Here is a 27513-nt window from a genome sequence, read left to right on the forward strand (position 1 = left end):
TTCTTGTACGTCTTGGTTACCTTTGGAATAGTAACATTCTTTTGTTTCTTACTCGGTGATGCTGCAGATGCTCTTGTGTTAGGTCTCTTTGTTGGAGGAGTCGGTAGGGCCTTTGAAGTGTCCCGTTTCTTTCTTTTTAACACTTTACTCTTAGGCAATTTGGTGCTCAGTGTTATAGCTACCTCTTGAGCTTCTTATTCCTCTTCGGTGATGGCAAGAGTACCTTTGATAGGTGTGGAGGAAGAATCTTCTCTGAATTTCTCCGTTAAAACCTTTATCATCTTTGTTGCCTTTCTTGTAGCTTTGGGTACTACAATGCTCATTTTTACCTTTCCCTTCACTTCTTCATAGGTTCCATACCTTAGCTCGGTAGCATGCCTTGGTAATGTAAGAAATGCATCAATTTGCTGTTGTGTGATGTCAAAATTAATCTCATAACCCATAGGTGGAAAAGATTGAGTTCTTGGTTCCACAACATTCACATAACAGTAATCAGTGTCTACCTCAAAACATATGTCATCTTTATATTTCTCCACTAGCTAGGGTGGAATTTGGTACCTGTTGTGCATCTTATCCTGAAACTTGCTGAAATAGTCATCCATTATATCATTGAAATTATCACCTAGCTTCTTGATTAGGTCATTGATCTAATGGGTGATTGGTTGGTGTAGTTCCCAAACAACTTTACCGACTGATGGAAAGAATTTTTCAAAGTAGAAAAACATGCATACAAGAAGTGAACCAAACTTTAGTGTATTTGCCGAGTTGATCTTCTTCGGCTTCCTTATTGTGTTCAGATTCTCAAACAGGTTTTTCAGTAACACCTCACATAAGTCAATTTTCATTCCCTTTTTCACAGTTTTATAAGCTAAGTCAACTGCTGCACAGGGTACACCGTTTTCCCTTGCTGATTGGAAGAAATAGTAACCAATTACTCTAATAGCAAACTTAAGTTCTACATCAGTGACATTGTTCAATTTTAGTCCTCTGTAATCTGACTCCACTTCGGTTAAATTGATCAATTCCTTTTGTGATATCATCTTTTGAGCTCAAGCATGATCATAAATAGGATAACCGGTGATCACATGAATGATTTCCTTGGTGATTTTAAATGGTTGCTCTTCTAGCCACATGAAATCATCATGAACTCTGCTCAGAACAAACTTGACCCACTGGGGTTTGAACACACGGGGATAGGTTAGGGCTTCAGTTAATCCCTTGATCTTAATATGCTCATACTTGCTATCCATTTTACCATTGGTGCACAATTCATCATATGTGTTTTTGATTTCAACATGACCAAGTTCTTCAACATGACATTTGGTGAAGAATCTCACGTCCTGGACTAACAAGACTCGATCCGGGATGAGTGAAAAGGCAGTTTTGTCATCTGGTTCGGAAGCGACTTTGGGAGTCAAAGAGTATTTCAGTGAGGGCTTCTCTAAGTTCTTAACAACAATGGGATCTTGGATCTTGGGCGCCATTGAAGATTTCAGGTAAAAACTAGTAAAGAGTCCTTAGGGTTTCAGGATTTCAAACAAAAGATGCTTCACACTCAGCAGATAATAACAATTTGATAAGATCAGTAAACTAGCTTAACAGTGCGATGAGATTGATGTAAATACCTTGAATTTTGCTTTGTAGGAGGTTTGATCGCCTTGATTCGCTCTGCTCTTCTCTCTCAAAAACTTGGTGAATGAAAATGACCGCGAAAATGCTTTTAAGTACACAATATACCTTATCGGGCTCCGTGTAGGTTAGGTCAAAACATTAAATGCACTCAGTTCCTCTTAAACTTTCTTTCTTTTTTGTATTTTAACTGAGTAACCAAATTTCCTTCATTTATCGACTTGACAGGTTTCCTATATTCACCGACTTGATAGGTTTCTTGTATAGTGCTCCAAAAACTCTGATAGAATTTCAAACTTACTACTACATCTTAACTATGCAGATTTTAAATTAAGTACATAATAAAGTAGGAACTGTTAAGATTTAATTTTGAGAGAATGCAGTCCCTTCATACCTTTACCAATTAATTTGGAGTAGGTGCACCTAACTCGGTAGGTAAGGTGCTTTCTTAATTTGACACAACTTCCTTTTTTTTCCAAATCATCTGTAATTTGCCTTTTATTTCTTCAGTGTCTCCTCTAGGTTGATCTCTGCAATCTCCAGCTAAGTGTCCAACTTTGTGACAATGAAAACATGCCATACTAGGATTTCTCCATGATCTTCGGTTGTTCATTCCAAACCTTATAAAACAGTTAGCACTAATATGTCCATATCTTCCACAACATTCACACCATATCCTTGTATTGTAATCCCATGGTACTGCTGCATATTGTCGGTAAGGATCTATGTAAGTTCGGTAACCTCTAGTGTTTGCTCAGTGTGCAGACCACATGTAGTTCTTTTGCTTCAACCAACACTTCTCGGTACTATGTCCATATCTATTGCAGTTTCTACAAAAACCTTTGAATTTTGCCTTTTGATAATTGTTAACAGACTTTGTCCTACATTGGTTAAATGTGTGACCATATTTATTGCAATTGTAACAATAACCATTGGACTTAGTGACATTCAGTTGCTTACCTTCTCTGATTTGGCACATGTTGGCAGTATGACCTTGATTTCCACAATAGTTGCAAATAGCTTCTTTCTTTTGATGTTATTCCTGTTTTCAGCTTGCTTTGATTATTCTCCTCTCTCGGTGGTATGAATTCCTTTCTTGGTAGAGTCTTTTCCTTTGTAACCGAGTCCTGCATCTCTGTTGGGTCTTCTTGTATTCAGTTTCTCATCCAACATCTTTGATACTTCATAGCTCTTCTTCAATGTTTCTTTGGATTTCTTCTCTGTGTCAAGTTCATTGTTTAACCTTGATACTTCAAGTTTCAATGCTTGATTTTCATCATCTTTCAGATTTGCTTCATGATGTGCATAACCTAGTTGATCTATCATATTTTGTTGAATCCTAGTCAACCTTATGATTTCATTACTCTTATCAAATACTAAAGCTTCAAATTGTTGATTCTTTCTTTCTAGATCTCTTAATTTATCCTCGGTTGTCCTCAATGCATCAAGATTTTCAGTCATCTATGTGCTGAAATGTTCATGTTCTCTTTTCATTGCTTTTAGTTGATCAGCCAGTGCTTTGTTCTTTTCTTTCAATTCTTCAATCATTTCTTCAGTCTTTTTAGATATATTGTTCTTAGATGATGTCTCAATTAGTTCCACTAACTCTTGAGAATCCTGCAAATCATTAGACAATCTTCTTCTCACTTTCAGAGATTTTTGCATCTGTTTTTGCATGTCTGCAATCACTTGATTAGCATGATCCAGCTCTTCTTGTAGATACACAATCCTCCAAGATTGTTTGTAGCCTTCCATTGATAAGATCTTTCTCTTTAGGTAGTTAAACCCTTTTCCAAGATTCGTGCTCTGATACCAATTGTTAGGCCCAATATGGAAAGCTAATGTACTGAGAGGGGAGGGGTGAATAAGTACTCCAAAACTTTTCTTGAATAATGACTTTACTGTTATGCATAAACCAAATAGTGAAATAACATAAAATAAAGTTAAAACAAATAGATAACAATCATACATGATTCACTCCATAACACATATATTTTAGTTATGTAGAAACTCTTGGTTAGAGAGAAAAACTACGGTGGGGATGGCACCCACAACTTCACTACTGCAATAATAAAGAGTGCTCAATTAGAGCTACATGTTTAGCTATTTCTGATAGCTTACCTTGTTAGGAGTATCAAGATCTATTAGATCTACCTTGCTAAAAGATTTTACAACACTTAATCTAAATTCCGCACCTGGTTAGAGGCTTTACAATTTATAGACTTGATTAGAGTCTTTTACCCTGTTAAAGGTTTCTCTTACAACTTCAAAATGTTCAATAAAATCTTTACAACTATCTACAACTTTACATCAGTAATGCTGAAGCAGATTCTATGTGCTCAAAATAAGATTACCTTGCCTATAGCATATCTTGGTAACCTAAATAGTAACTTGGTAAACCCTTCTGTTTACTTTGTTCTTTAACTGTTTTCTAAAAACTTTCTCGGTGACTTCTGTGTCTCTGTAACAGTCATAACACTTAGTGCTTTTCTTATGCATTGCACATGTGTTCCTTTCTACACTTGTGTATATCCTTGTCTCTCTTATACACTATATATCTAACCCTGAATTCATGCTGTATAAATAGATCTCTTATGTCGGTGATCCTATTCATTACTTCGATCTTTTAAACATGATTCCTCAAATGAATAACTATACAAAATATTTCATTGGTTAGATGATCTCAAAATCATATACAATCTTTAAGTGCAATTTCCAATGTGATAACGGTTAGATGTGCCTCGATCTTGTAACACGTTTTCATATGTGTGTCCAGGGTCAATGAATCTGGTAACACGTTTCACTCGGTGTATGTCATCTCGATGTATTATCTTTGCTGCTCGGTAGACATAAAATGGTGCTTGGTAGACATCTTGGTGCATACTGGGCTCTGTGACTACTTTCTTCTATAACCGATTAGACTGTGCATACCGACTTCTCTGTGTATACCGACTGCATGATTCAGTAGTGTTAACTGACTAGAGTATATAGTATGACTTTGGATATAAAAACTAATGGCAACTTGATAAGTAGTAACAACTTTATCTTAGTGCGTTTGCATAAATAAAATGCTACAATGATCAGAAGAGATAGAAGACTAGAAATAGAAAGAACAACCAAAGACGAGACATCTTACTCAAAGAAAGAGATCCCAGGACTTGAAACATCCAAGATATTCACCAGAGTGCTGAAAAGAAAAAATTGAATAAAATATACCTGGAGCAGAATCTGGAAAAAAAACTCATATGAATGGAAAAAACACAGAACAAAATTTTCAACGATATAAAGTTTTTGAAAAACGGAGTTTGAATGCTCAAGTTATGTCTCCCAGAGTGCAAAAATGAACCTTTGGCTTTGACACCCAAAAAAACCATAAAAAAATTTCAAACCTTCAGATCTAAATAGAGCTCGGAAAGAGCTTTTCGACGATATAAGGTTTGTCGAAAAATGCCTCCGTATGACCAAGTTACGACCAAAAGAAAAAAAACCCTCTTTTAGGGCATAAAGAGGGTAAAAAAAAAAAAAAAGTTAATCTTTTTTTTGACGAAATTTTTCTGCTTTGTAGGTACAACTTTACGAATTTTTGTGCCTTGGAAAATGTGCCAATAAAAAATCATGTCATAGATGCCCCTGTCACCGAAAATAGGCAAATTATATATCAAAATTCATGGAATCAACCTCTTGAATCCAATTGTGAGGTCTTTTTGATACCAAAATGTACCAAAACTTAGCTACCCCCAGAAATGGAAAAAAAACAACTGCACAAACCCCCAAATACACAGATCTGAAGAACAAGTCCCAAAATATCTCATGAAGAGAACAGGGGTATGCAGATCTTGAGCTCTGATACCATATTGGAGTTGAGGAAAAATCAACTCTACAGCTCCCAAATATCACCTACATGCAAACCTGTGACAGAAGGAGAGAAACAAAAAAAACTATGAGGCCAAAATTCAGAGATCTAGAAAAGAGGAGTCATATTGATTGTGCAACAAGAATGCAATTCAATAATTACAGTTATTATGAAAAATACAAAGAGAGAATCCTTATAAGAGGATAGTCGAAACTTTAAAGGTGAAAACCCTAAAGAATTATAAGATTCCTAAGTTTAGCTTAAACATAGAGTATAATAGACTAATAATTAAATAAATAATTATTAGCTAATAAAATATTACTCTAACAATAAATATAATTTTATTAATTTTAAGAAGAATTTAAAATATTTCATAATTTATTTTATATAAATAAATTATAAATATAATGTTAAATCATTCTAATATACAATATTGATATATTGACATAACAATATTTTAGTTTTTTTCTCAATTTGAAATGAAAATATAAAATTTAAATTAACATCACTTCACTTCTTACACACAATTTAAGATTTCAAACTAAAACCGCAAAGATTATATGTTACATTAAAAACAATTTTGAAGCAACATAATTTTAATACAATTTTTAGATTTAAAACAATAAAGCAAGATAATTTAATACAATTTTTAATCTAAAACAATAAAATAGACTCTCAATCTAATCTTTCCTTTTAAAATTTAGACATGTACTCTAAACCACAAAAAAAAATGACGAGTATCATTTAAAAAAAATATTTTTATTTTTATTTTATTTTATTTATGATTTATGATTTTTTTTTTAATTTTTTTTTTTATCTTAAATAATAAATATAAAATTATAACTAACATCAAATCACATTTACACAACTCATTACAATCAAAACAATTTTGAAGTAATATCATAGTTCTAATATGAGTTTTTAGATCTAAAAGAATAAAATAGAATTTCAATCTAACTCTTCCTTTTAAATAATGTGTATACTATAAACAACAAAAAATTAAATTTCATTTTTAAAAAGGAAAATTATTATATTTTTTATGATTAGATATAGAATGGAAATAAAAAACAACTAATTATTATTTTTTAATGTTCACTCATTTATAAAGATACTCAACATAAATTTAATAAATAAATAAATAAATAAATAAATAAATAAATAAATATATATATATATATATATATATATATATATATATATATATATATATATATATATATATATATATATATATATATTTTGGCAAGGTCGCAATGCCACTTGATATATTTTATTAATAATAAATAATTTTTACAACATATTTAAAAACTGGTTCAAACTGAGCTCCCAGAGAAAAGAACCAACAAGAAAAACTCTGGTCATTGCTCATCAACATGATTATAGAAGAGAAGTAGTGAACAATCCTCTAGCCGGAGCTAGTTACAAAATAGAGATTAGCAAAGGAGCATGCAGGCTCTTTTACACATAGGAGCATGCAAGCTCGTTTTACATAATAGGAGCATGCAAGCTTATTTACAAAATAAGTTCCTAGGATATCTTGAATGCCCTGCAACAAAGAACTCCTGCAATCAAAATTGACATGCCCTTGCACCAAAAAACAACTACAACCAAAAAAGATATATATACTACAAAACGCAGAGAATTTACAAGAAACGCAAGGTTCCAAAACATGACTGACACGAACGACATCAATAACAACCAACTCATCATTAATGAATGCCAAGTGATGATCAAGTAAAGCAAAGTACCTCAAATCAAAACCAAATGGAATTATGAAAAGAAATACCTCACCAAGAGAAGAGAATATCAACTCGTATAAACAAGCAATCATATAATAAGAAAGATTAAATCCTCAACTCTCTACAGGCTATAATTAATAGGTTTGGGAAGCTCATCAAATCACCCCCCAATTGAGAGGAATCAATAACAGTTTTTTCACAACCCATATTAGCGAGGCAATCAGCCAATGCATTACCTTCACGATAAACATGTGAGATGATGAGGTGCTCAAACGTATCAAGAAGAGTCCATATTTGCTCAAGAATATACCGAAAATGCCAATTATCATCTTTTCTTGCCTTGCAAGCATTAATGACAATAGCTGAATCACCTTCAATATGAAGGTATTTGAAATTCAAATCCTTAGCCAAAACAAGACCTTCTAAAAGAGCACAAGCCTCGGCCATATTATTTGTGCCAGGAGAAATTGGCATAGCTTTTAATGCTAATAAAGAACCCAAATGATCACGAAAAACTATCCCTATTCCTGAATCACCAGGGTTTCCACGGGAGGATCCATCAAAATTCAATTTACAAAAAGGGGCATTAGGAGGATGCCATTTTATGGAATTTTTGTCTACAGGTGTTTTCCGAATCCTTGGAAAGATAGGTGATACAGGAATAATGATACTTTTCCAAGAAGAGATCATAAAATTGTCCAAAGAAAAGAACTCTGAATTCATGTTAAAATATTTTTGGACATGAGCATTAACTTGCTCAATAATACTTCTTTCCAAAATCCCAAGAACAACCGATAAACCCGATGAGTCGCATCTAAAAATGCGCTTGTTTCTTTTCCCACCAAATGGCCCATATGACTGAAGAGGGAATTATAAACCACAAACAAGCAAATAGAGAAGATGAATACAAAACTGGCCAAGACTGAAACATGTCCCATAAAGATAAAGGTAAAGGGCATGAAAGAGATAACTTTTGTAGGACAAAATGGCAACAACTACTCACAAACTCACAATGAAGAAAAAGATGATTGACATCTTCAAGAGCTTTACCACATAAGACACAAGAAAAGGAGGCTGCAATATTAAATTTGACTAAATGATCACTAGTCAAAATTTTATTTTGCAACGCGAGCCAACAAAAAACACCAGCTTTAGGTAATACTGAGTTATTCCAACAGAACAAAAAGGCACGATGAGGAACATTTTGATTGGCCATTTGTTGAATAGCAAAATATCCTTCTTTAATAGAGTAGTTTCTCGATTTAGAAGGGCACCAAATAAGTTGATCTTTGATGTTAGAAAGGAAAGCCACTCGGTCTTGTAAAACAGATTTAAAATTTTGAATTTCCTGCAAGGACAATGGCAGAGTAGAGGGATCCTTCCATGAGACCTTGTGAGAAAACAGATCAACACTATCTACATAATCAACCAATCTAACTCCCTATGATTGAGAAAGAACAATTGAAACAGAAGCAAAAGAATCATGCTATGAAAGAGGAGGAAAGCCATTCCAGGAGTCTTTCCAAAAAAGAATATTCTCCCCTGAATGGACTTGCCATGAGAGAAAATTAGAGACCACTTCCCTACATGAGATCATAAAGTTCCAAATAGAAGACCCCTGTGGAGGATTAGAAATTGTGAAGATTCTAGCAGGGTTCTGGGAATCCAAATACATAGCCTGCATAATTTGGCACAACAAAGATTGGGGCTTAATATACATAGACCAAACTAGTTTGCCCCCAAAAGCCCTATTTTTTTTAGATAAGTCATGAATCCCAGCACCACCAACTTGCTTGGAAAGAGACATCTTGGTCAAAGAAATCAGTGGAATCTTTTTATCTTTTGTCATGTTGTTTTTCCAAAGAAAAGATCGAATAATCTTTTCAATTTGGGAGATCATTGATCTAGGAGCTTAAAGAACTGAGATATAGTAATTGGGAATGGCAGATAGGACACTTTTAATGAGAAGTATCCTACTTGAAAGAGACAACCACCTAGCCTTCCAAGCAGAAATATGAGATTTAAGTCTCTTAATAACCGAATTCCAAATAGAAGACTTAGCAGATCCCATAAAGAAAGGAATCCCCAAATAGGTAGAAGGAAGAGAGTCTACTGGGAAACCTAAGATATTCACAAGTCTATCAGCCACCAACTGAGGAGTATTAAAAATGAAGATCTTGGATTTATGGGGGCTAATCTGTTGGCTAGATCCAACAGTATAAGTATCTAGAATAAATTTAATATGAGTAGCCTCTTGAATAGAAGAAGACCCAAATAAAAGTGTATCATCGGCAAAAAGGTTATGAGTGATTGACATATCAGAGTTAGGAATTAATAACCCTTGCCAAAAGCCCAGATCCCTTTGCTTAATAACCAATCGACTAAAAACTTCTACCATAATGATAAATAAGAAAGGAGATAAAGGATCTCCTTGTCTAACACCTTGGGTTGAAGAAAAGTATCCAACGGGAGCTCCATTAATGATGACAGAAAATGAAGCAGTAGAAATACAACTCTTGATCCATTTACACCAACTTTCAGAGAAACCAAATTTTCTCAAAACTTTGAGCAAAAAAGCCTAGCAAACTTTATCATAAGCCTTCATCATATCAAGTTTGACCACAAAAGCTGGGATATTGGACGAATTTATGGAATGTAAAGTTTCATGAGCAACAATTCCTCCCTCATGAGTTTCCCGACCCAGAACAAAACCTCCTTGTTGAGGAGAGATGATATGAGGAAGGAGAATTTTAAGTCTTAAATAAATAGCCTTGGTGAAGATTTTGTAAATAGAGTTGCACAAAGAAATGGGTCTAAATTCAACAAAAGTTTGGGGATTCTTAGATTTCGGGATAAGGGCAATATAAGTGATGTTAAATTTTTTAAGGATATACCCACCCCTCCTAGACTCTTCCAAAGCCATTAATAAGTGAAAACCAATAAAACCCCAACATTTCTGAAAGAACAAGATAGTAAACCCATTAGGTCCTGGAGCTTTGTCAGGGGCCATGGAAAAACAACAGAATGAAGCTCATCTAAAGAAAAAGGCCTCATAAGAAAGTCATTATCCTCATGGGAAACAAGGTAGGGTATAGAATCTAAAAGCAAATCCACATGATGATCCATGGATGAAGAAGAAAAAGAAGGAGACAACAACTCCTTAAAAAAAGACACCCCCTCCTCTCTAATCTGCTGATCTAAATTAAGGACATAACCAGACTTAGAATCCTTAATACTAAAAATTGTAGAAGCAACTCTTTTAAGCTTGGCTTCAGCTTGAAAGAAGGTAGTATTCCTGTCACCTTCTTTAAGCCAAACCTCACGACACTTTTGCTCCCAATAGATTTCAACCCGCGAGCAAAGGATCTCCCAGTAAGCTTGCAATTTCTTTTGAGCATCATTAGTGGAGGAATTAGTTCCATGTCTAATAATCTCCTCATTAACAACCTTCAAATCATTGGCAACTGTCTCTTTTTCATGAAAAATATTCTTAAAGACCAATTTATTCCAAGCCATAATTTGAGATTTCACGAATTTCAGTTTGGAATAAAATTGGAACATCTTAGTCCCTTTGCAAAACGGAGCACCTATCCACCATTGCTTTAATAAAGAAAGAAAATGAGGATGAGTGAACCACATTTTCTCAAACTTAAAAGAAGGTCTAACAGAGGGAACATGATCCAATTTATCAAAATTGAGCAAAATTGGGAAATGGTCAGAATCTGAGGAGGTAAGAATCTCAGAAGAAAAGGAAAAGTTGCTCAAATGTAGGTTTAGGGAAATAAGAAATCTGTCAAGGCGAGAGGCAATCTGGCATTTAGATCTCCTATTAGTCCAAGTGAAAGAACCATTAGAAGGGAAAATATTGAATAACGCATTGTTTTGTACAAAGGAAGAAAAGTCATTGATAACCTTCTGAGCTGTAGGATATTTACCCCCTCTTTTTTCATTCGAGGAAAGGAGAGAATTAAAATCACCCCCAAGCATAATAAAAAAATCATCATATCGTAAAAATAATTCAGATAAGGAATCCCATAAGTCGGTTTTATCTGAAGGAGAAGTCGGACCATAAATATTAAACAAAACAAAATAGACTTCAAACTAGTTAACTTTTAACAACTGCCAATGAGAAGCAAAAGATAACATCTCAACTTTGACTGATTTAGGATTCCATAAAGTTATAAGACCACCAGAAGCACCCAAAGAAGGAACATGAAGGAACATGAACAACTTTCCAAAGGGACCATTTGGAAATTATGTTATCAAAAGAATCTTGAGAAAGTTTAGACTCTTGCAATAAGATGATGTCCACTTTTGAAGATTCAAGAAATTTCTTGATCCTTCCCCTTTTGTCACGAGCATTTAAGCCCCTGACATTCCAAGATAAAATCCTCATTTATCATAAGGAGAGCAACATGCCCTCCTTGTTTTGACATGGGAAGAAAATTTCTCTACAATAGTGGATTGAATACCAGCTGCAATCTCCTCCTTTATTTTAGCCAATTTTGGTTTTTGACCCCTCTTCTTAGGAGTTTTAACAATAGGGGGGGGAAACCGAAGGAGATTGCTCCAAGGCTAGCTTCTGAGAGAAATCAAATCCATACACATTAGAAACAATTGAAGAAGGACTATCAATAAGATTCGCATCCACACCTTCCACTGAATTTGGCTGAGAAAAGGAAACATGACAGCCATCATGAACAGGCCCCGAAGAGGCATAAGCAAAAGAAAAAGAAAATTCAGGAAATTCCTTTGCAACAATCTCATCAAATAGATCAGAAGAAACTGAAAATAAAATATCCAAAGCAATAAGTTGAATCTTCTCTTCAGAAATGGAAAGAGAAGAAGGAGACCTTGGAATGGGTAAAAAAAAATCACTATCAAAAATCAAACTATGAACAGTTTTGGTATCATCCACCAGACCCACAAAAGAAGAACGAGGAGAAGAATTAACAGAACAATGGTTTGTGCAACCATTCAAAGGTAATAACAATTTTGGAAACGGAACTGAAGGACAAGAAATTTGAAAAAAACTCGCAGAGGAGAACAGAAAAGGTTCAAAACAAAATTCAGAAGACCAATAATCCTTGAAAGGACTAGGAAGAAACTTAATAGAACAAAATCGATGAATGGCAGACAGAAAAGAGAAGAACATGACCAGAGAGCAGAGAAAAGTAAAATCCATCAGAGGCACATCACATACTGTATATCCAGAAAAAGGAATGAGAGATGTAACAGAAAGAGGTAAAGGAGCAGAATCCTTAACAGTATGATCCTTTAAAGACTGGCGATCCTTACTTTTAAAAAGGGAACATTGGCGAAAATTAGATGAAAAATCTGAACAAACTTGTAAAGGTGCATCAGAATTACCACAACATTGAGAGGTGAAATGGCCAGGTAACGGAGCACAAGAATGAATAGCAATCGAATCTTGAATCACCACAGGCTGAATCCATGCACCATATTTGGAGCAAATAGTAATCTCAGAGGGAATGGGTTTAGACAGATTTAATAACAAGCAAACCCTAACCGGAAGATGAGGTCGTTCGAAAGGAACTAAATCATGCTTAATAAAAATGCCCAATTTGTTTGCCAAGATTTCAACCATATACATATCACGATACTCCAAAGGAAGACCCGGGAAAGTTACCCATAAAGGCATAAACTGTGGCTTCACCGATTGAATATCAAAATTAGGAGACCAAGCATAGGTAAAAATTCCTATCCCAAAACAAAACCACCCTTTAAATTTATGCACACAATCCCTATACTTTTCAGAATCGAAAATCACAGTGAAATATAGAGAATCTTTATCAAACAAAAATAAATCCTTCATACCATCCCAATTAGACTTTGCCCATGTTAACAATTTACCAAAAGAAATCGGAGAAAGAAGCTTACCAATGAGGGCAGTAGAATGCAATAACTTCACAGAGTCCTGAATCATGTAATCGGGGAATATAACCTGATACTGCACAGAAGAATGCGGATTACCCCTTATCGAATTGGAAAATGCAAAGGGAGAGTTATGGGGAAGTGGATTTGGATGGAAGGGAGCTCGTTTAGCAACATGAATGCCATTTGGGGAAGAAAGGAAGTGAGGGTTCGAAACCAAAGTGTTATTTGGCCAGGTGACATAAGATGGGAGGGAAGGATTACAATCTTGGGAGGGAGATCCAAAAGAAGCTAATGGGGAAAAACCATTAGGATGCAGGGAGCCATCACAGATGTCGAATGGCGGTTGAGGCGAAACATACCTATGCTTCCTAGGTTTTTTAGAACCAAAAAAGGAATGAAAATGCTTAAAACGAGTCTTTGGGTGATCAACAGGATGAGGACCTAGAATGCCCTGAAATATTAATGCCTTGGGAACATAAGATTTATAATAAGAACGCGAAGGTTTTGGAACAGAATTACCTGTAAATTTGCGAAAATATGACGAAGTTGGCATGAATTTGTCATAAGCCAAGTCACGCCAGCGACCATCCTTGACAATCCATTGAGGAGAATGATCAGAAGTTTGTAGTTGAGCCAAATCATGATCATCAAATGGCACATCTGCCCATCGCATCTGCCTGTTCGCTATTCCTTTAATGTCCTGTCAGCTATCAGCTGGCAAATGCTAGTTATGAAGGAATTGAAACTAATAGTAGCCAAAATTGTAAGGTCTGAATTGATTCTAAAGCCTGTTCATAAAGCCGTCTTCCGTAGATTTGCAATCATTTCAAACCATGAGATTATATCGATTTGAAGAATTCTGGCAAACAGTTCATGTGCCTATCTCTGTTCCATTCATTTTGCTTGAGAGCTTTGAAACCCCTTTTCAACGAGTCCATTTCCTGCATATTTGTAATAGTGGCATTCCATGTGGTCGGCCTTTATACCAGACAATTGCATTTATTCGAAAGTTTCAGAAGCCTTTTCTATAACATGCATACCCACAATCAGTGCATTTCATGAGATTACATCCATTGAGGCATTTTGTCGAACAACTCAGTTACATTGTCCATGACTCCATATTCTGAATGTAGATGCGATAGAGACAAGTGTGAAGCCTTCAACATGTATCTTCCTCCCAACCTAGAATGTGGATGAGCAGGCCAACCTTCTCTCTCTTAACTGCTAAGGAAGGAAATTGGAGATGGAATCAACTTGCCTTCCCTAGGCATGCTTGAAAGGAGTTAGCATAAATCCAAGCTGCTGCAACCCCCTTCTCGATTCGATCTCTGGTCGTCCAAGCACTGTGGAGATTCAAGTTGAAATCTAAATGCTGATACAAAGCCAGATTCGGTTGCCGAAAACTGCTCTTACAGAGAAAGGCTGAGGATCCCCGGTTAACAAACAAACATTTTTCTCGCCGATTCAATGAGTAAACGAATCAAAATGCAAATCAAAACCAGAAAATGAGACTCTGAAAATTGTGAGAACGACAGGGAGTGTTAACACTTGTGATGTAGTTATGTTCTTAGTGATAGTCATGCAAAAGTTTTTTATTCACTAATTCCAATCAAATAAAACTTAATTTTTTTTTGTGTTCAACTCTTTCTTGGTGTACAATATTTTGAGGTCCTTTCAAAATCCTCCTCTTTTTCATAGCTAAAAGTATTTATTTTATCAAAAACATTGTCTAAAATCTTAAAAATATTGGTGACGTTAATATTGTTTCTCATTAACTCTTGGTACATTTGTGATCTTAGTCAAACTAATATGATAAAATTATCTACAAAGTGTGCAAATCTAAAATTTGTTCCTTTTATGAGATTACCATTAAGATTATGCATAGATGCATACACAAAAAAAGTAAGAATTAAAATCAACAAAACATATTACATCATAGGATTTACATAGATAAATCCTTTAAAAAAAACTCAACTAGAGAAAAAGGATAACTATGTTTAAACTTCAATGTACATCAAATAATATCAAAACACCAACACTCTAAACTTTGATAATATTATATTAGCACTTATGTACCTATAAATAATATCATGAAAGTGCCCATCTACTCAAATATATATGTAGAAGAGGTCAATATGACAAATAATTTTACCAAAATAACAGGGACCAAGACTATGGTATAGTACAAAAGCCCCATGCCAACCTTGGAGAGCAACTTTTGAGAATAACATATGCATCAATTTGTTCACATGGGTGTCACATGGGCTCAATCAATGGGTCCCTAAATAGGATACATTACTGCAAAGGCATCTTTGACCACTAACTTCTTGGCAAATCACATCCTCAAGTGTAGCACTCCATTTTGAAGTATACTAGTTCTCATGTGGGTCCCATTCATCATAAACATATTCTCCATTGGAAGTTGTTATTATCTTGTACATACACCTCTATTGTACATATGCATGCTTTATCTTTTATTATTTTATTCCCTCCACTCCTTATACCTTTTCTATTTTGGTTTGCTCCCTAGAGATCTTCTACATGGATTTCCACTCTTCCTACAAGAGGCATACATTCCCAACTAAATCTTAGTGGTGATTACCCTAAAAGAAAAATTAATTTGCTAAGTCATGTGTCCCCTTCATTTTCGGGGTCCTACTTTACCCATCATTAATATCTTATTCTAGAAAATTCCTTCAATGACCTTCCTTAGTAACAAATATTCTTGGTGTTATGTTTATCCTCCCCTTATACCTTTTTCATGTGCATAAATCTCAAAAATGTCAAAAGTATCTAAGCATGGGAGGTTTGTATTATTCTCCTATTATGGGTGGGGAATCTATCTTTTTTGTGTTGACATAACTTTCCTTCATCCCATGCTTCCCTAATTCGACCTATGCTCTTATTCCTTTTAATTCTATTATATTTTAAGGTTTTCTCACCATGGAAATTTTAAGCTTTTTGAAAAATTTCCTTGAATTCCCTTTAAAGGATATTACTACCCCAATTCCCAATCCCTATAGTATTAGATATTCCCAAATCCTAATTATCTCCATGTGATGGACTTCCAAACTTTTATTTATCGTCATGCTTAAATGGTATGTATTATTCTAGGAGCCTAAAACCTACCACCCCGCCATCCAAGTGGGCTTTTAGAATTTAATTTCGCTTAGTTTCTATAGTATTGGGTATATAATTTATCTTAAGTCCACACCCCTCAACGATATTTAACATGTCAAATTTCCGACCCTTAACCTACCTTAGTATGAAATCATTTACAAACATTTAGATTGTCTTATCACTCACTCTGAAGTCATGTAGAGTACTCTAAAAGCCTAATCCCCACTTTCCCACTCCCTTGTCTTCCTTGAACCTTCAAATTTATTCATCCCATTATATCTCTTGCATTAAGAACTGTAAAATCCTAATCCACACTATCATATGTAATGGGATTTCCAACCTCATTTCTCCACTCACCTTGGCATCCTTGTATCTAAATTTATGATTTTCATCCCTATCCATCTCTTACACCATTTGGTATGTAAATCCTTGAACCCTCAACTTTGAACCTCCAAGGGATTTTTTACCTTGTTCACATCCTTTGAGAAAGCATTTTATTAGATCCCACCACTTGAATTCCAAATTTCATTTACCTCCATGCACAATCCAATATGCCATAATGGTCCCAAATGGACTTGACATAAGAAACGTTAACTTTCAATTGCCTCCTAGAACACACGAGGCCCTCAAGGATGTTGTTTTGAGTATATTCTCATATGAATATGGTGCAAGTGGACATGAGTGGCTTGAAATCTTTGTTGAAAACTCATACAAATTCTCATCCATATTATATTTAGTGAAATTGTAATGCTATATATATACATAGTTTCAATATTTCAATTAGGGTTGGTCATTGGGCCAATTTCTTGGTTTTAAGAATCTTATACTGGTTCTAAGGCATTTAGCAATGCACATTTGGTTTGTAAGGAGATTATATACATTATGCAATTCATAGGAAGGGTAGTCTCTGAATGTAGTGCTTATTAATGGATGTCTCTATGAATATTTTTAATGATTCAAGGGGATTCTTGAACTTGGTTGCATATTCCTTCTTTCCACATTTTCTAGTATAAATTTATTAGGGGTTAAATGCATGTGACAATTTCTATTCTATAACAAACTCTTTTGTAATGGTTTTTGCTTCATTCCATGTGGGTTTTTGTATTACTAAGATGGATTATTCAACATATCTAGTTAGATGATATGTTATTTGTTATTTGTATTTGCATATACATTTGGTACAATTATGTTTTGCAAGCGTGTCCTCTTCTTCCTTATAACTTATGACTTTGTTCCCAAAGGAGTATAGGCATTGGTTTGGTTGGTGATAGGTCAGTCATGTTTTACCTAATTGTTTATCTATTCTTTGTAATTAGGTTTCTTCATGTACTTATGAAGCTGTGAACACCCCCACCCCCACACCTTTGGAAATGCCCTCCCTAGTTTAGTTGAGAAGAAATATGAAAGTGAGCTTATCCACTCACAAAAACTGGTCCTTCATGCTATTGTTGATCGTAAGTCTTGTCCCTCACATATGTTGACACTCATAGTCTTAGGTTTTGGTGTTGGTATTTAAGATTTGCAGAGATACATATTTGAGAACCAACGTGACATTCTACTATATCAAATCAATGAGCCTCAATTTAGGTCCACACATAAATTAAGCTTATATTGTATACCTCTTGATAAATCTTATCCTTTTAATTAGATATATTCACTTAAATAATTAAAAGTCACTTTTGTCAATGGAATAACAATTAGCTAAATATAACACATTCAATATTTATTATTTTCTTACAATATGTTAGGATTAATTAAAAACTAGCCGTCAGCATTAAATTCCAAAAAAGTTGGAACTAACTCCAAAAAACATGGAAGCTGACCAATTATTACTCTAGTTAAAAAAATAATCAGCACTTCAATGAACGTGATGCATTTTTCATTTTAAAAAGCTTACCAATTTTAATACTATTGATTTTGTGTAGAGCTAAGAAAAATAATATTTTGCTCTATACATATCTTGAAAGATTAGTTATATTTTTATTATTACAGATATTTATGTTTACTTTTATTAAAATAATGTTTTTAAAAATTTAATTAAAAAATAAGAATTTGAATTCATTTATCTAATAAATTATAGACATATAGGTAAACCATTCTATTTTAAAATATCAATATACTAATATAATAATATTTTTATTATAAACGAAAAATTTGAAATTTTAATTAATAACAACACATGATTTGTTACACATAACTTAATATTTGACTTTGAAATTGTAATACAAGTAGTGCTCATACTTATATTTTTTTAAAATTATGTAAAAAAATAGTGCAATTTAAAAAATATTTAACATTTATAAATGTGTTAGGAATTTTTTCTTTAAAATAAAAAAAGTAGCACATCAAATCTAATATGAATAATTAAATTAAATATTTTAAATGGAAACATGCATATGTTTTTTTGTTTTAAACGATGCTAGAAATAAAAAAATAAAACCCAATATGAAATTAAATTTCTAAATGGAAATGTGTCCATCCTTGACTTTTTATTTATTGTAATTATATTTTATATTAGAAATTATTTTGATGCAACATAGTTCTATTAATTTTTAGATCTAAAAGAATAAAATAGAATTTCAATCTAACTCTTCTTTTTTCATTTATATAATTTCAATCCAACTTTTTCTTTTTAATTCATAGAAAACCAAAAAAAAATTGAATTACATCTTTCAAAGAAAAAAAAATTATAATTCTTATGATTTAGATATAAAATGGAAAGAAAAATAATGATTTTATATAATAACATGTATAATATAATAGATTACGATATTAGCACATCTATATTTTTTTAAAAATATTTTAAAGTAGGTCGAAGAAATTTATTTAAAGATAGTTGTTGAAGATTAATACAATCTAATTAAAAATTAACATAATCTAATTGAATGTAGCTAAACCTATATGAATGGCTGGCTTAGAGGAAAAGATAATGCCAATCTATTTTTCTATTAGATCGATTTTCAACTTAAATAGAATTTAGAAAGTGGATGTACATAAAATCCATTTTAAGGATATCATTCTTATTTTTTATATAACATAGTTTTATTAATATATATATTTTATTGTTATAACATGAAAGGCATTTGCCCGAGTCAAAATGGTTATTGTTGCTACATATAGTAGCATAACCTATGCTATTGTAAAGGCAAGCAAAATTTCTTACACGAATTAGTAGGCACAAAGTTTGCGAAACACTCTACCAAATGACTAAGAAAAAATAATTAAGTATTCGCTTTTTCCCCCTTTTTGGATGACCTAAAGGTCATTTGATGTTGAGGATGTTGCTTCCTCATCTTTACTTCTGTCCATATAGAATATTTTGGATGGTAGCTCTCTAGTATTTTTGAACCAACAAGATTGCCCATCACCAAATAATTTTCCAGCAATTTTGGAGAGCAAGTCGAGGTGGAATCTATCAGCATGGCGTTCTTTGTGAAATATGAGATTCCACAGTGGGCCCATTATGATGGTGGATAACAAAAGGAGGAGGGCAATCCCTAGGTGGAGAAGGACAAGAAGCCTTTCTATTTTTAGCAAAGGCTTAAGATAGATTCAAATCTTGAGAGGTAGGATGAATGACATAATGTTGAGGGTCAGTCCTAGCCAACCAAGAGGGTTTGCCAGAAGATGTTAAATTCCCCACAACATGTTGCTTTTGGCATTGGGACGTAAGGTGATCCATTTAGAAGCATCATTTGCATCTAAAGGCAATTTTATCATATTCCACTAGTTGCTTCCATCCTTTATTACCCATCTTCAACAATACTTCAATAGGTAGGCCTTTAAACAACTCCATTTCAACACATATTCGAGTATAAGTGGTTTTCTAGAAGTCAATAGTTTCCTTAGAGGTGCAATGGTATTTCAACAAGCTATTCCCAATGGCTCGAAGGTATTCAAGTACCCAAAATTGTAGAGGAAGATATGGTAGCGCACCTAAAAGTAAGGTATGGTAAAGATTTATGTGCATGTATCAAATGTAGGGATTCATGGTTTCATACACATGAAATCACCTTGGAAGATCCATGGACCGTTCTCTAGTAATGGAACTTTCGATCCTCTTGAGAGTCAAATTCCAAAATAAAGAATCCTTGAGCACATGGGTAAATCCAAATTTCTCCCTTCATAAATGCTTTCCAATTCTCAATAATCCATGAATGCAGATCACATACTTTTGACGACACCTTTTTGAATCTACAAATTAGGGCATAATCTTGCAAAAATTCTTCCCGCTTCATGGCTAAATCATCCATACCTACCTCGAGAATTGAGGATGAAGGTCAGATAAGACACGGTTAAACACTGCCAAAGTTGGAAGAATCCACCCCATTAATGAAGCTGTGAACACCCCCACCCCCAGAATGCAGCGTATCCTTGAAGTTCCTAATAGTCATGAAAGCATTTAGTAGGTTTGTTGTTAGCATTGGGGAGATCAACACATTGGGGCTAGTCTTTTTTTGAGACCCTCGTGAACCAGAGGCATATTGTCTCAAAGCCTCTAAAAAATTTAACTGAGAGCTTCAAGACATTAAATCAGAAACCCTAGTGCTTCCCCTTTTGTCATTGTTCATTATGTTGGGTGAATATTTTGTCACTAGCGTACCAAAGACAAAATATGTATTTCACACACATCTATGTTAAGGCAAAGTCTTTCCTCTCATCAAGGGGAGGTACCCTGGAAGAATTTGGGTATTTCAACAACTTTGAAATTAAATTTAGGGGTAAGCTTATTGCATGCAAATCTCTCCTTTTTTTTTTTTTTTCAGAATTAATGTATCTCCCTTCACTTGATGATATTTCTTACAACTAATATAACTTCTTTATAATAATTTTTAATATCTCAACAATCATTTAAGCTCAAAGTCTTACGTGGGTGCAACTTACTTTCTCACCACAACTACAACTATAATCACAAATTATAGCTCAAAGTCTCCAAGATGTCATTTATTTTCCTAAAAACTAAAAGCAACTAATAGCAATACAAAGCTTACTATGTAATCACTTAACTATCATAAGATTTCCCAAATATGTAAATAGCACCAAGTCTACTTATCACTATTAGAAAGCTCTCTTACTCACATAAACAATATCACCAATAAGATTCAAGTATTTAGGAAATGATTATGAGAACTGGACATAAGAACAATTCAATCATAAACACAATCTTCGGCCCAACACAGTTTGGAAACTAGCGGATTGCTATCTTTATTTCCTTGAATCAATCTTTACATCAAAAAGCTCAAAGTTTTTGTTGAGGCAAAAATTCGAAAGAGTCTTGCTTAGTATAATAAAATATCTATATTTACAAATAAGGTTCCTCCTTTTATAGGAAAGGAGTGGAGAAAAATGTGGGTGCAGTTGATTAATTCAACTGTAGAGTCCTATTTGACTACATCTATTGCATAAAATGAAAGTGCAACAGCAAGAAAATTTGCAGTAAGAAAAGATGCAACTACAGGAATTCTACTTAGTGTCAATGAGGACGCTTTTATTCTTCATTTTCTTCTCTCTGGATTTACTTGGAGAAAGATCAATCATCCGCCAAAATTTGCAACATTTTCATCATGAAAATCGACATTCATCGTCAAATCGCCAACTTCAAAGATTTGGAATGATGCCTGAAAGATCAAAACTACCCTTAGACAAAAAGACATAAAAATCAACAGATTGGGTTTTAAAACCCGATCTGCACTTGGGTAGGTCAAGGCTGCAGGTCGGGTTTTAAAACCCAACCTGCACATGTGCAGAAAATTTCCCGACCTGCACCAAGACAGACCTACACGTCAGGAAAAATTTCCCAACCTGCACTACTTTCTAGACCAAAACTACACTTTGGGTTTTAAAACCCAACGTGCAGGAAAACACAAGAAACATTGCATTTTGGGTTTTAAAACCTGAAGTGCAGTCAAAAGATGAAATAAAAGATTAAGGCAAAAACATGAAAACAAAAAATAACAAAAACGAAGATGCAAACTGACATGACTTACGAGATAAGTCAACCGACCTTGGAGGACGTAGGCTATGAAACAGACAAATTTTGTAGGGGTTGTCCCACGATTCAGGCTAGTTGAAATCGGTGACAACACATTGTAGCCTTTCCCAAGAGAACCCTCGCCACATAAGCATTGTCGGCTTTGACAAAAACTTTACCGCCAATATGCTTGGAAGTAGAGCTCGAGTATGATCTAGGGCATCCATGCCTAGAGCTACGTTGAGGGTCGGGCAATGAATCCTCCCACACATTATTTGCCATAAATGATCGAGGGGGAGAAATTTGAACATCGAATGAAGAAGAGGAGCACATGGAGGAGAACGAAACAGAATAGAGCGACATCTTCTATTAAAGATTTTAATATTTAATATATTCCCAACCCGAAATTTGTTAACTTATAACATAGTTTTATTAATATTAATAAAATACGATAATATAATTTTTTAATATTAAAAAAATACAACTAAAAAAATAAAAATTTAATTTAAAATAAATAAATGTTTAAAATTATTTATATATAAATAATAGACGAGAAGTTCTTCAATTCATTATACAAGTGCTAATATTCATACAATAAATAATCAAGACAACATTTTTATTTACACCAGAGTTTCTTTTAGACCTAAATAATTTTGAAGCAGAATATGGAAAACAAAGATCTGATTGCAGAATTCTCTTTCTAAAAAAACATTCAGTGGACTTTAAGAATTTGGAGTAGAATGTCAGATGAAATGCAAGAGAAATGAAAATGGAACATTCTTTCTAAAAAATTCAAGACATCTTTATTTATAGAGCAGCTTCTCTTGGATCTTAATAATTTTGAGCAAGAGAACCGAAGATCAAGCACTCTTTCTAATAGATTGAAGACACAATTTTATTTACACAACAGTTTCCCTTGGACCTTAAGAATTTGGAACAGAATGATAGATGAAATGCATGAAAAACAAAGAATTAAGACTATTTTTATTTACAGAATCCTTCATCTTAAACTTGAAAAAATTTGGAGCAAGAGAAATGAAGATCGAACACTCTTTCTAACAGTCTTTCTAAAAAGTTCAAGATAACATTTTTGTTTAGATCTTAAGAATTTAGAGCATGAAAACAAAGACCGAACGCTCTTTCTAAAAGATTTAAGACAACTTTTTTATTTACAGAACCGTTTCTCTTGAACTTACAGAACCGTTTCTCTTGAACCTTAAAGAATTTGGAGCAAGAAAAACGAAGATCGAGCACTCTTTCTAAAAGATTCAAGACAACAATTTTATTTACACAAACAGTTTTCCTTAGACCTTAAGAATTTGGAGCAGACTGACAGATGCGAGGGCAAGGGAAACGAAGATCTGGTTGGAGAGCACTCTTTCTAAAAGATGCCGGAAAATAGCATGGGCTGTCCTCATCGATCCTTCCGACACAAGGGACTCTTTTAACGCCGAAGCTTCTGGAATTCGGCTTCTCTTGCGATAAATTACTCCTCTGCGAGGCATTTTTCACTACCTTATCAAATTCTTCACCATTTCTGGAGGCCGCCGTGCCGAAGGTGTTTGGCGCTTTAACATTGGAAATACTAGAACCTGTTTTAACGCCGAAGCTTCTGGAATTCGGCTTCTCTTGCGATGGATTAGTCCTCGGCGAGGCATTTCTCCCTATTTTACCAAATTCTTCGTCATTTCTGAAGGCCCCGGTGCCGAAGGGGTTTGGCGATGTAACAATGGAAATACCAGGACCTCCTACAGCCCATGAGCTGCCATAATTGGCCGACCCTGCGCACTGAGAAACGCTTTTGACATAAAAATCTATAGCTTTGAGAAGGTATGGAATTGGGGAAAAAGCTTTTATTTTTCTGTAAAATGATCTAAATCGGGCCTTTTTCGAAGCACCAGTGGTGGTTTCGCCATTTTTGCCGGCTTCCATGAGGATTTAATCTGAACAGACTGCTTGCCTGCTCAATCAAAACTCTGTAAATATTGCAAATCTGTGAGTGTAAGATCAATATTTGGCTTGGAAAGATAAATAGAAATTGTAGAAAGATGAGCTGATTGAGACGGTTATTTTTTTAAATTTAGCGCGTCAAATAACGTGGGAGGGCATCGCTGGGATTGGAAGAGAAGGTCAATAGAGGTATTTTTTTAATAAATTAGTAATATAATTAAATGTGTTTTATATGTATAAATATTTATAGTTTTATATGTTAATCATATAATTTTTGTTTTTTAGAAAAAAACAATTATAATGGCTAGTTGAGTAAGTTACAAATACCTGTATCTATCTACCATTCAATATCATATTTGATTGCTTTTATTAATTTTTAAAAATATATATTTTATAATTTAATTTGCTTTATAATTTTATAAAATATTAATTTTGAATGTTTAATAATTTATCAAGATTTTGTTGCAAAGATACTCAATATATAGACTGAATTGATATTAATTATAAAAATAATCTGATAATTTCTTTTAACAAAAATTATTATTATTTTATAATGATGCTAACATACTTATTTAAAAAATATACATAAATATAATTAGTAGTATATAAATATATATTTTTCCTCATACAGGTAGTGCTAACACTTCTACTACGATCTATAGTGCATGTCTAGGTGATTGCTGGTAGAGACTTGTAAAAGTTATATAAAATATTAGTTAATTACAAATCGCGAAGCCGTCTTAGCTCAGCTGGTAGAGCGCGTGGCTTTTAACCACGTGGTCGTGGGTTCGATTCCCACAGACGGCGTGTGTACTGTGATGTTTTGTAATTAATGATATATATTTTATTATTGTAGATAGATAATGAAATATAAATATTGTCAAGTTTGCATTTATTTAATTTAATTTTAAATTAGTTTAGTCAATCAATAAGTGGAATTAAAAACAATTCTATAATTGTGACTAAATTTTTTATTTAATAATTAATTTTTTTTATTTTTATAAGGCACAATATTTGATTGTGCTTAACCACGATCAAATTGGAGTAGTACAGGGATGGGGATCTTCGTACGTCACCTAGATGTAATAAATATTAAGCGTACCATTCATTTTCATGACAATATCATGATTTGACATGTTGTAGAAAATATCTCCTATTTATCAAATATTTATCTTTTTTTATTGATCATAATAATTATAAAATTCAATTTTATATTTTTTATATTATATTTTTCAATTTATGATATTAAATGTCATCTTAAATTCTAGAATGACATCAGCACTATTGGTTAATTGTACTGAAATAGTTTTATTAAATGTCATCGAAAAATAAAGGATATAGATAAGTCCAATAGTTTTATTAGCAACTTTATGTTTAAAAATGTGACTCCCAGAGTGAGTTGGAGAAGAAATAAGAAATGCGTAGTCTTCTTACGTATTGGAGGCACGACGGAGCACATTTTTAAGACGGTGCAATACTTCACGTAATCTTTTGGCTATATTTTAAGGAGACACCATTTAGAAACTAGAATATTTAAAAGAGAATATTTAAAAGATAGTTATTTAAAAAATAATAATTACAAAGTAAGAATTTGTAGTCTTCCATAAGATTTTAATGTATTTTTTAATTCTATAAGAAAAATTTAAAAATTAGTTTAATTTATATATCTTAATTACAACTGTTAAAGATTACAAAGATAAAAATTAGAATTTTTTTTTTAAATTTATTTAATATATATAATTTTTGTTATATTAATATTATATTATTTTAATAAGGTAATTACATAAATTTAATTAGTTATTAATATTAGGTTCTTTAAAAATGATAATTAAAAAATCTTAGTTAATTTAATTTAAAATTATTATATTGTAGAATTTAGAATATTAGAAATGAGAAGAAATATAATAATTTATAATTTTTTGTTTTTAATATTTGGAAGTAGAAATAATATTATATAATAAGATAAATTATTTGTAAAGTTATATTAGAATTCTAGAATATCTATATAGATTTAGATGCAATAAGACATATCTTAATAATCAAATATGATTTAAGTGTGTTATTACCACAATTTAATATTTATATTAGAATTCTAGAGTATCTATATAGATTTAGATGCAATAAGACATATCTTAATAATCAAATATGATTTAAGTGTGTTATTACCACAATTAAATATGTGTACGTATGAAAACTTTAATTGGCACTGTGCAAACATCCCCACAAGACTATTTCAAAATTACTACTATAACATCTTCTCCATGTTTTTAGATATATTTATAATAAGTTATAAATAAGACTTTTTACATCTTTAGTAGATTTCAATTTAATTTTTAATTTTTAAGAAGTTAAAATACCAGATTTAAAAATTCTAATATAGTTACTTTTTATTATAAAAAATCAAAAGCTTACTTAAAAAATTAAAAATAAAATGAAATCTTTAAAAAAATAAAAAGTCAATTTGTAATTCATTGACTTATTTGATTTCCCCCACCCCTCTCTTTTTATATATATAATTAAAAATAATAATTAGATTTATATATAATATTATGACTTAATTACAACTGTTAAAGATTACAAAGATAAAAATTAGAAATTATCTTTTATACATATAATTTTTGTTATATTAATATTATATTATTTTAATAAGGTAATTACATAAATTTAATTAGTTATTAATATTAAGTTCTTTAAAAATGGAAATTAAAAAATCTTAATTAATTTAATTTAAAATTATTATATAGTAGAATTTAGAATATTAGAAATGAGAAGAAATATTATAATTTATAATTCTTTGTTTTTAATGTTTGGAAGTAGAAATAATATTATATACTAAGGTAAATTATTTTTACACTTATATTAGAATTTTAGAGCATCTATATAGATTTAGATGCAAGAAGACATATCTTAATAATCAAAATATGATTTCAACTGTGCTATTACCACATTTTAATATTATTTCATTGCATGTAAGTATGAAAACTTTAATTGGCACTATGCAAACATCCCCACAAGACTATTTCAAAATTACTAGCATAACATCTTCTCCATGTTTTTAGATATATTTATAACTAGCATTCCTATATTTTTAGAAATCTAAGTAAAGTACTGCAAGAGATATCAAGTTTCAAAATATGAAATATTTATATGTTCAATGATAAAGTATGAAATGTAATTAAATTCAATGATCGATGATGTTTTTAATTAAATTTTGGTTAAATTTGAATAAAATGATAATTAAAATGAGATAAAGACAATATCATACTTTTTAGAGTTATAATAACAACATTTATAAAATATTATGCAAATTAAAAATTTGGAATCATTTATCAAAATGATATTTAAAAAATAGA

At 32.5% G+C, this 27513-nt stretch overlaps 1 non-coding gene across 1 annotated transcript; it reads left to right on the forward strand.

Annotated features, from left to right (window-relative positions):
* The first annotated feature begins 24894 nt into the window (after nucleotides 1-24894).
* TRNAK-UUU (transfer RNA lysine (anticodon UUU)) lies at nucleotides 24895-24967 on the forward strand. The gene has a single exon. It is a non-coding gene; the product is annotated as a tRNA-Lys (tRNA).
* Nucleotides 24968-27513: the final 2546 nt, after the last annotated feature.

The sequence above is a fragment of the Cryptomeria japonica genome, chromosome 6 (assembly GCF_030272615.1).
Source record: "Cryptomeria japonica chromosome 6, Sugi_1.0, whole genome shotgun sequence".
Taxonomy (NCBI): Eukaryota; Viridiplantae; Streptophyta; class Pinopsida; order Cupressales; family Cupressaceae; genus Cryptomeria; species Cryptomeria japonica.